Source organism: Cyprinodon variegatus, unplaced genomic scaffold, assembly GCF_000732505.1.
Source record: "Cyprinodon variegatus isolate N-32 unplaced genomic scaffold, C_variegatus-1.0 Scaffold107, whole genome shotgun sequence".
Lineage (NCBI taxonomy): Eukaryota > Metazoa > Chordata > Actinopteri > Cyprinodontiformes > Cyprinodontidae > Cyprinodon > Cyprinodon variegatus.
Window position 1 is genome coordinate 868,196 of NW_015150560.1, and position 9,665 is coordinate 877,860.

A 9,665-nucleotide genomic window follows, 5' to 3' on the forward strand; every position below is an offset into this window, starting at 1 on the left:
TAACCAGTATTTTCGCCCCTTCCCAAAATTACTTCAACGGAAGGTTTCCTGATGGATATGCGGAGCAAATCCATCTTGCGGAGTCAGGTCAATAAGACCATTGATTGAGTTTGATGCTCCTGTGACTATAGCTGCACATATTATTCATGGATTTAAGATCCATGGGACTGTAAATGGATAATATGAATGGAAATGAAAGAAGCCCAGAACAACTTCCAAAGAGATTTAATATGAATTTCAAGCTCAAGGAAAATCAGAGTGAGATCAAACCATCTGCTCTTTCTTTAGCCGAAGTGGACTTAATGGGAAATGACCAAGGAGGACACCATATATGAAAACAAAACATGATAAAAGAACTGGAATTTGCCAAACTACCCATTTACAAACCACAAAGCTTCTGGGAAAATGTCCTCTTGACAGATGAGACAGAAACAGATCTTCTTGCGCATCAGCTTAATATCAGCTGGTTTAACTTTAAAGCTCTTATAAATAAATTATAGTATATAAATAATAAATGTATGCGTTTTTACGGGCCTGAAATATATCTAAATATTAGCTTCTGGTAGAGATGCCAATGTTAACATGAGACATTCTGCACCAATAGGATTAGCAGTTGATAGTAGGAGTTAAGCTTATATCTATCACCTTTAGCTGATTGTCGATCAAAATGTTTCTCAAGCTAAGGATGAACATTTTGTAACTCACTATGACAACAAAACTTAACTATTAGTAAATACTTTGGATGGTTTCTGTTTAGCAACTCAAACGAGTTCATTGTTATTAGTTACGGTTGTATGCAGCAATATTTTCTCAGGGAAGAAAAGATATTAACAGTCAGAGGTATCATTGTTGCTGGATGGCAGTCACCTTGGGATCTGTGCAGCCGGAGGCCTAGGCCAACCTAGTTAACCATGCATGCTGCGCTGGGCCTAACCTAATTAGGTGCCATCCCAATGTCAACACTGCTGCTTTCAGAGCCTGATAAAAGACAAGCCTTTTCTGCTACTCCTCATTCGGTGACAGGGCTGCACGGAGCCCCGTTACAGGGACCCTAGCATCTGCAGGCTATGTGTTGACTTGCAGGTGTCTGCATGGTAAACTTTTGTTCACGTTTCAAAGTTTAATTTAATTTAAATCTAAATGAAAAACCTCTAATGTAGTTTGGACTGTTAGGAAGCAGATGGAGCAATCAAAGCAGACATTAGTGACTTTCTTTGATCTCACAGACTGGAGGGTTTTTGAACCTTCAGCCATTAATCTGGACAGATTTACTTAAACTGGGACTATTTAAATCTCTATTGTGAGAATGTGTGATGAGAATAAACTATTTGCACACTAAACAATAAAAATGGTTCATTTTACCTGTTAAGACTGACTTAAACTTGGAAACTAGGTCATCTGCATATGTGTGGCAGTGAACGCACAGACGTCCCCCCCCCTTCTACAGACACTCTGCTGCACCTCGCCCAAATTTTAGGAGACCGCAGACAGGAGGTCTCTGATTGGTCTATTCTCACCGCTCTACACTATGCGTATTTCCTGTTTGGTGCTTTACCAGCTTGTTTTGTTTGTATGACCATCATTGTGGAAAACGACTCACGAAGTTGGACCATTTAGAAGAGCGAGGTGCGTGAGAACGCTGGGACCCTTTTCCCACTTGGATCTCCGCTCTTTTTCACCTTCATGTTCCTCCGTTGTTGGACAAACTTGCCCCCACTTCCTCACCGCCTCAGCCGTATCTAGACCCACAGCAAGTTCGTGATTGTCCCTTTTGCGTTGTGGCGTAGAATAAACATAGCGCAGACCACGCTTCAATATTCAGCATAAATCAAAAATGTCTGCGTCATACCTGCAACAAGCTCACTGCGACACACTGCTGGGGGGAGTATAACCAGCCCTTTAGGAAGCAGGGTAGTACCAAGGACTAGTCCTACAGCAGTGAGGACCAGACCCCATATGAAAGGCAGCCATCCACAATTTTATTTGTCTCAACCTATGCAGCTTAGCCTGACTTACTTTATGAGAAAGTCCAGAAAACTCAGTTGGAGGCATCAACAATCACCTGGATCAAAGACCGGATTAACAGAGCGCAGTTTGTTAGACTGAACGGTCAGCTGTCTGATCAAGCAGTCAGCAGAACAGGAGAACCACAGGGGACGGTGCTCTCACCATTCCTTTTTACCCAGTACACGTCTGACATCCAGGACCACACAGAGTCCAGGATGACTCTGCAGCCTTTGGGTGCATTAAGAATGGAGAAGAAGCTGAGTACAGAGAACTGTTGAACCACTTTATGTAATGGAAACAATTATCTGATCTGATGTCAATAAAACAAGATGATAGTAGATTTCAGAGGACACAGGGAAAGTTTATTCCTGGTAACATCATAGGAGAAGAAGTGAAGGTAGTGGAAGAATAGAAATACCTTGGTGTTCACCTGGACAAGAAACTAGGCTGTAGACAGAACTGTGAACCTGTCTACAGAAAGGAACAGAGCAGACTGGACTTCCTAAAGAAGTTTAGGTCCTTCGGTGTTTGCAACAAAATGCTCATCCTCCATCATCTGCTGGGGTAACAGCATCAGAGAATAGGACTGAAAAAAGCTCAATAAGCTGATAAAGAAACCCAGCTCTGTTCTAGGGACTCCTCTAGAACCTCTGGAGATGATTTAACATAGAAGAATTCTTCATAAAGTGAAGAACATTATTGACAACAGTGAGCATCCTCTTCACCAGACTGTTAAACACCAACAAAGTATCTTCAGTCAGAGGCTTCTCTGGATCTGATGCAGGACAGACCTCTACAGAAGATCCTTCCTACAGGTATCAACAGGCAGCTGTCAATGTCTCCTCTGCCTGCATCCTAATCAAGCTTGATTCAATCCACCTTTTAATCTCGCTTTATATTCTGCTCTCTGGCTGACAAACAGGGCCAGATTATAAACAGCCTAGTTTGAGTAAATGTGCAGCGTTTCTTCCTTGCCTGTCTGATCTTGTTTCTACCAAATAGAGTCATAATTATGAGTTAAAGTTGAAAGTATGTCTTAATCTCATAACTATTACTTTGATAACTAATAATAGATGCGTTTCTTGATTAAATCAGCAAAATGCGAATCAGTTTAGTAAATTTCACAAAAAGCTGCTTTCTGCTGCTCAGCTCCAACATAATCATTTAAACCTCACTTTATTACTGATCTGTGTTCTCCGTAACTTCTCCTGTTTTCAGAGTCATTTTTCAGACATTCAAATTTATATTTATGAGTTTCAAAGCCATGTTAATTGATGTTAAGTTATAATTCTGACTTTGAATCTTATAATTATGACATACCGTGTGGCATTTTTTACCTTCCATAGTAATGTGTTTACTAAACATGTCACTCATTAAAGGCAGCTGGCTGCATTAAATTGTATTTAAGGGTATTAGAGTAAAGGTAGTTAGCCTTAGAGGACCTCTAATGCCCTCAGATGGGACCTTTATTAGTAGACGTAAAACCTACAGTATGACATCATATCTCTCCTCCATCTTAAAGTCCATTGGAGCCCTAAAACATCATCCTTCGTTGGTTTCTGGGTCCATGAAGGCTAACAGTCTACCTCATAAACAGGCAATCAACCTTTTTTTTTTTTTTGGAAAACCTTTATCTTCTGTCCTCCTCCCAACAGTCCTCTACGTTGTTTAAAGGAATAGTACACCCAAAACATGATTAGCCTTCATTTTCTACTCACCCCCATGCTGAACAACACTCTGGAGTACTTTTTTGATATCTCAAATGCATCTGGAGATCTGGGAGGCTTCTTGCTGTCTGCTGACATTCAAATAATGGAGGTCTATGGTGACCGAGACAGAAAGGTCCATAAAAGTCCACAAAAAACGTGTCAATATTCCTCCATACTGCTCGTCCAATGTATTCCAAGTGTCCTGAGTGGGTAGCGTCCAGAATTTACTCGAAACGAAGTCATTTAGAATGTTTTTGTAGAGCATAAACAGTAGTGTATAGGATTTCCTGAAAGCGCGCACATGCGCGTTCACGACGCTACGGAAGCCGGCAGACCAAACCAGATGAAAGTGCACATTCAGCGTCTGCTCTGCCAATAATGCAAGCGTAGAAGAAGAAATGTGCTGTTTACCTGTGCAAAGAAAGAAACAACGAAAGAAAAATGTCTGAGGACTTCAGTGTTGAGGAAGAGCATGAGTTCTTTGCCGAGCTGAATGCGCTGGTTTGGTCTGAATGAAATGAAGGCTAATCATGTTTTGGGTGTACTATTCCTTTAAGTCTGCAACATAAAATAAAAGTACAAAAAGAGTTGGGATGTAACCTTGTTTGCATTTTTAGGGGGAAAAAATCCACAATTTATTTAAACGTTTATCTTATTTTAACATCAGATTATCAAATTATAGAAACACTCTACTGAGAAACTCCAATTAGGGCTGACGAGCACACACACACACTGACACTCACAGTCAAAGCTGCCTTTTAAATGTTTTTCACTAATTCCTTTTATGCGGCTGAAACCCTCTCACAAATAGATTACCTGCTACGTACGATCCTCTCTTTCACTGTGAAATCGTGGCACGGAGCCACATCCTCCCACTGCTTCTTCTTCCATTAAAATACAGATGAGAGCGTTTTACAGCGCGCGCCAACAGCAACGCCTCCCAGCTAATCCAGCAACACAAACACAAACATCAGATGAATTATCTGTAATGGAGAGGACTCTGTTCTGGCACCGCTGACGGAGAAATGAAACAAAAACACCAGTTTATTTTGGTAAATATTGGGATTTCATTTTGATTCCTCTTTTCACGTAATTAGCTGGCAAATATAGATCTGCATGGAAGCCCCTTGCTTTTCTGTTTTTTCTTCTTCCCTACACTCAGGGTGCTGCTGTCTTTAGGTGTTCATCCAGCTCTTCTTTTTCAAAAAAGGAAAAGTTTCTTTTCAGTCAGCGTTTAGGGAGTTTATCAGCTAAAAAAAATGCCCTTTGTGAGTTAAAATCCGCTCTGAATCCTCCTCCCATCCATCTACCCGTGGCCAGCAGCACATTTGACAGTTTCACTGGCTCAGGAGTCGGGGAAACAATGCTGCTCTGACAAGCGAAACTCTCCCGTGTCAGAATCTCATCTACTTAAAGCACTATTTATTCAGCACACATCCCTTTAATGCCCAATCTTGGCAACGGCGCATGAAATCCAGCACCTTAATTCCATTAGCTTGTTACTTCAATAAGTTCCAATAATCTAGACCTAACTGCAACACGTAGACTGACTCAGGAAATACACAAAGCCAAGCAGCTCCCATGGGCCCATTTTAATAACACTAACAGCCTTTAAAGGTTGATTCATTCTGCTGATATTAAAGCAAATGGCCGCATTAACCTGTTGGCTGAGACTAACTGTGCTGGAGCTCATCATATGGAGTGGAGTGGGAAAAAAAGCTGGTGGCAGTTTGAAACACAGCAGGTTTTGAAGTCATTTTATATAATTACATTGCAGAGATGCACCAACTGAAGGAAAGTAGTTCCTCTCTCTCCTTGCAGCTTAGTTTCCCACCATCCTGAATGAGTCTCATCAGAGTCCTCGCACGGGGCCGAGGCTATTGTCGATAAGAGACTGAAGCGTCTCTTCAACTGGGGCTTAGCGAGCATCATTCAAAGGCTCCACTCTTCATCTCAAAAGTGACTCAGCTTTTGTTAGTCGAGGGGTAAAAGGGGTCCTTTCCGACCCACATGCCCTCAGTGGGAAAGAACAGATAAACTGGGGAGGGGGGGGGCTGAAGAGGGAGAAAAGATTAGGAGAAAAAAAGGCAGCGAAATCATCTCTAAGGAGAGTGGACGTGATGGTAATGTAGATGGTAGGTCCCCTCCCCAGGTCCGATCCAGCCTGAGCCGATGAGATGTGTGACGGACGAGGAGGGGGCGAGAGATAAGAGCCGAGAGAGGATTAGAGCCGTGAGAACCTTTGTTGTTGTGATCAGTTAAAAGCTCTGCCTCTCAATGATCCACCTGACCACTTCAGATCTGCATATGAGGGATGACTGGACGCATGCAGCGCCCAGAGCAAACACAGATACCGATGCACACCAGGAGAGAAAAACAATACGCTTGTAAAACAGCGATTCATTTGTCTGGAACATAATGATAATGGTGTCATAAAGGTGGGATATGAAGTCTGATTTCTCCCAAAGGTGAACACGTAATAAATACTTATAACAGTAATTTTATTATAATCGCAGGGATGTAAATCTCTACTGTCTAAACGTAGATATACGGTACTCGTTATACCTGAGGACTCCAACACCTTGATAGAAGATATGCTCCAGTAGCCTATTTGTCGTCTCTAGTCGGCTCTCTAAATCCTCCACACTTGATGCGGACGTTCTTTGGTTGAGGTAGGCTGTTAAGGGCAGTATGGTATGCTTCTGCTCCGTCATGTCGGTCTGGAATTTCTAGGGACGCACAGCAGTTTCCCACCAAACGCAAGGATTCGTGAACTCACGAATAGGCTCCTTCAACGGATTGTACTTCCGAACCTCCTCGATTAACCTTTCATCAAAGTTGTCCATTGTAGTTGTATCTCGGTTTTTAAAAATGGCGCGCCCTGGGACCGAATCGAGAAGGACGACCAATCAAGGACCAATCCCAGCTGTTTTTTGTCTGCATACTTCCACTTGAGGACTGCGGGTTTGCGACCATCCGACAAGTAGCCAGGATTTCGAGACAGATGTGACGGTTACACAGGCTATGTGTCAGAAGCATAAATTGGCCTTTAGCCTTCATGGACCAAGAAACCAAAACTGGATGATGTTTCAGAGCTCCTATGTACTTTAAGATACAGGACAGATATGATGAAATAGTTTTTATCTTCTACCCCTATTATTGTCATTACACTGTCACAAGTACAGGGCAACGAAATAACCTCTCTGCATTTGCAGTTGTGCAGCATCCAGGTAGCAGTGTGGGGTTAAGGGTCTGGCTCAGGGACCCAGAGTAGCAGTCTGTGGGAGCTGGGCTTGAATTTGGAACTTCTATATTCCAAGTGCAATGGAGCAACCCCTAGGCCAGTCCACAAATCAAAGTCCCATATGAGGACATTACAGGACTAGGCCAGTTTTCAGGTCTGCTAATGTTAGCTACTAGCACTTGGCATGGCCTGAGCTCCAGCTCCCATAAATTCAAACGACTATTCCTATTGGTCAAGAATCCACTACTGGTGCTGGTGCCTATCTCCAGCTGTCTACAAGTAGAACATGCAGAAATTAAGGTTCTTGGTTCGATTCCCGGCCCTTCTCGCTGCAAGGCAGCCCTGCTGCCCACTTCTGCACTGTGCAGCCCTCTATGTTTTCATCCATCCATCCATCCATTTTCTTACAGGCTTATCCCAAGTGAGGTTCCATATTTTCAGTTAGAAGTAAATATTTATATATTTTCGACCGGTTTCAAGTATTTAGATACATTCGATTTCTTCAGTTAACCCTTTAAAGCCCGATCCAAGAATAAAACAAAACAGAAAATTACTTTTTTTTGGTTTGAAGTTCTTATTCGGCCTTTTAACAAAATATGTAAAAAGAAAAAACAGAAATACTTTTTTGATATTAATAATTTATTACTATGCGATAAGTCAAGATTATTTTTTGTGTAGTCTTCTGCCCTCTGTTATCAGGTATATCTGATTGTTTACAATAGGATTTTGAGCAAAGTTTTTTCCATTAAATTATGCAAAAGGTGTCAGACGCAAAACATTTCAGAAACCGTAAGTATCAAATATGATACATTTGGCATTATAGGGTTAAAACAGTACTTTTACCTTGCACTACTTTGATTTTAAATATTCTGGCAACATTATAGGTCTGTTGCATCTTAAAGACTGAGATCAAATAATGAAGATAAATGCTTAGATTTTATATTGGATTATTCTAAAATTAAAGCTGAGTGACATTTCTTCCCATCGTGCACCGATAGAGAGAACAGATTATAAATGTGATCATTAGTGAAAGATCGAAACCTGCTCAGAGAAATTAAGATTTAAAACATTTCTGCGCAGGCACTGTTTCATTTTCTATCATTTCTAGAATTTTTGACCTTTGACCTCAGCCCGTCCACATGCCCTACAGCAAATTGGATGTCAAGGGGCTGATTTTGATGGTGTGAATCCCGACTTTTCTGACGCAGCCCATTTTTCACACTTCCTCTGTACAATAAGTAACGCTTCAGAGACAGAGAAAAGCATCTTGGCAGCGATGTTGTTAAGCTGTCAGCTTGGAAAGGAGCAGACTGCATTGTTTTTCTGTTGATTTAGCATTTAGAAAAGTGCTTGTGGTATTAAAACAAATTTAGTGTTTCTTTGTTTTTGTTTAGGTTTTTTTTTTGTTGAAAGATTTAAAGAAATTTCAGCTTTGGTCCTGAGGATTGAAAATGAAAACATAAAAGCAAAAAGGCAAGAAGAGATATCAGACATACAGACAAAGCTTCCATAGCCATGTTTTAAGGATTATAAGAATCCAGAGAACTGTGTGGACCTCTGATCATCTTCCAACATTAGACTTTAATAAACGAGCTGCTCTCCGTCCGCCGCAGCCGTCCTCCAAACAACAGACACATAATTCACCTCTGAAGATACAACAGGAGTACGGGTGGTCGGAGATGGCACAGAGCGGCGCAGTGAATCAGCCACCGCCGGCCTGTTCTCCATTTTCACACAAACCCTCGGCTTTTCTACATTAACTCTCTCTTCCCTTTGTGTTTTATAAATAGAGGAAGATTGAGTAAGAGCAAGAAGACTGAGGTTAGAAGGAAGTGGGCCTTTTTTTTTTACAGCAGCTAAGACATACATGTAAAGGAAGGAAACAAATCTCCTCTAAAGGGAGAAGTCGTGTATCTCTCTGTTTTGCACAGAGTGAAGATCGTTTGTGACCAGAAAACAAATCATCAGTCTGAGCCTACAGAACGTCTACCTGAATACAAACCAACAAGAGCAAGGATCAGAGGATTAGAGGTCTAAGGGACTCTAAGGAGCTTCAGAGATCCACATACTGTAAACTTTTAGTCATCTGTTCTGCAAAGCTAACACCCTGACTGTGATGCAGGCATGGTGGTGGCAGCATCATGCAGTGGGGATGTGTTTCTTTTTGATAGGAATAAGTTTGGAGCTAAAAACAAAGGAACCAAAAGAAAAATTGTTGTAGAGGGAGGAAAACTACAAGGGGGTGTGGATCTTTTTTTTCAAACACTAAACATAACGGTGCGAAGCCGGAGCAACTAAAAAACAAAAAAAACAAAAGTGATGCTTTACCTGATGAATAATCAGACGGGTCAGTTAATTCAGCCAAATATTTACTCGAGTAAAAGCAGCTTTACTGCAAAATATTAATACTCTATTGTGGAACATCTCCTAGAAATATATGTTGTTTCTAGATACTTAACGTTTTCATCTGCCCCCGTCTGATCCACCTGTTCCAGCTCCCATTTCTGCTGCCTGTTTCCAGCCATCAGTGCCAGGTTATTCCAGCTGAGTGGGAGAGTTTTCTAGCAGATCCTCTTGTGTTTTGACTGCCTTATCCTGCCCTGTTTCTGCCTCTGGATTCCTGAGTTTTGGCTCGCCCTCTTGTGTCTGGACTGCTGTTTGGACTATGCCTGTTATGGCTCTCCCTTGGATCTGTTCCTGACCTG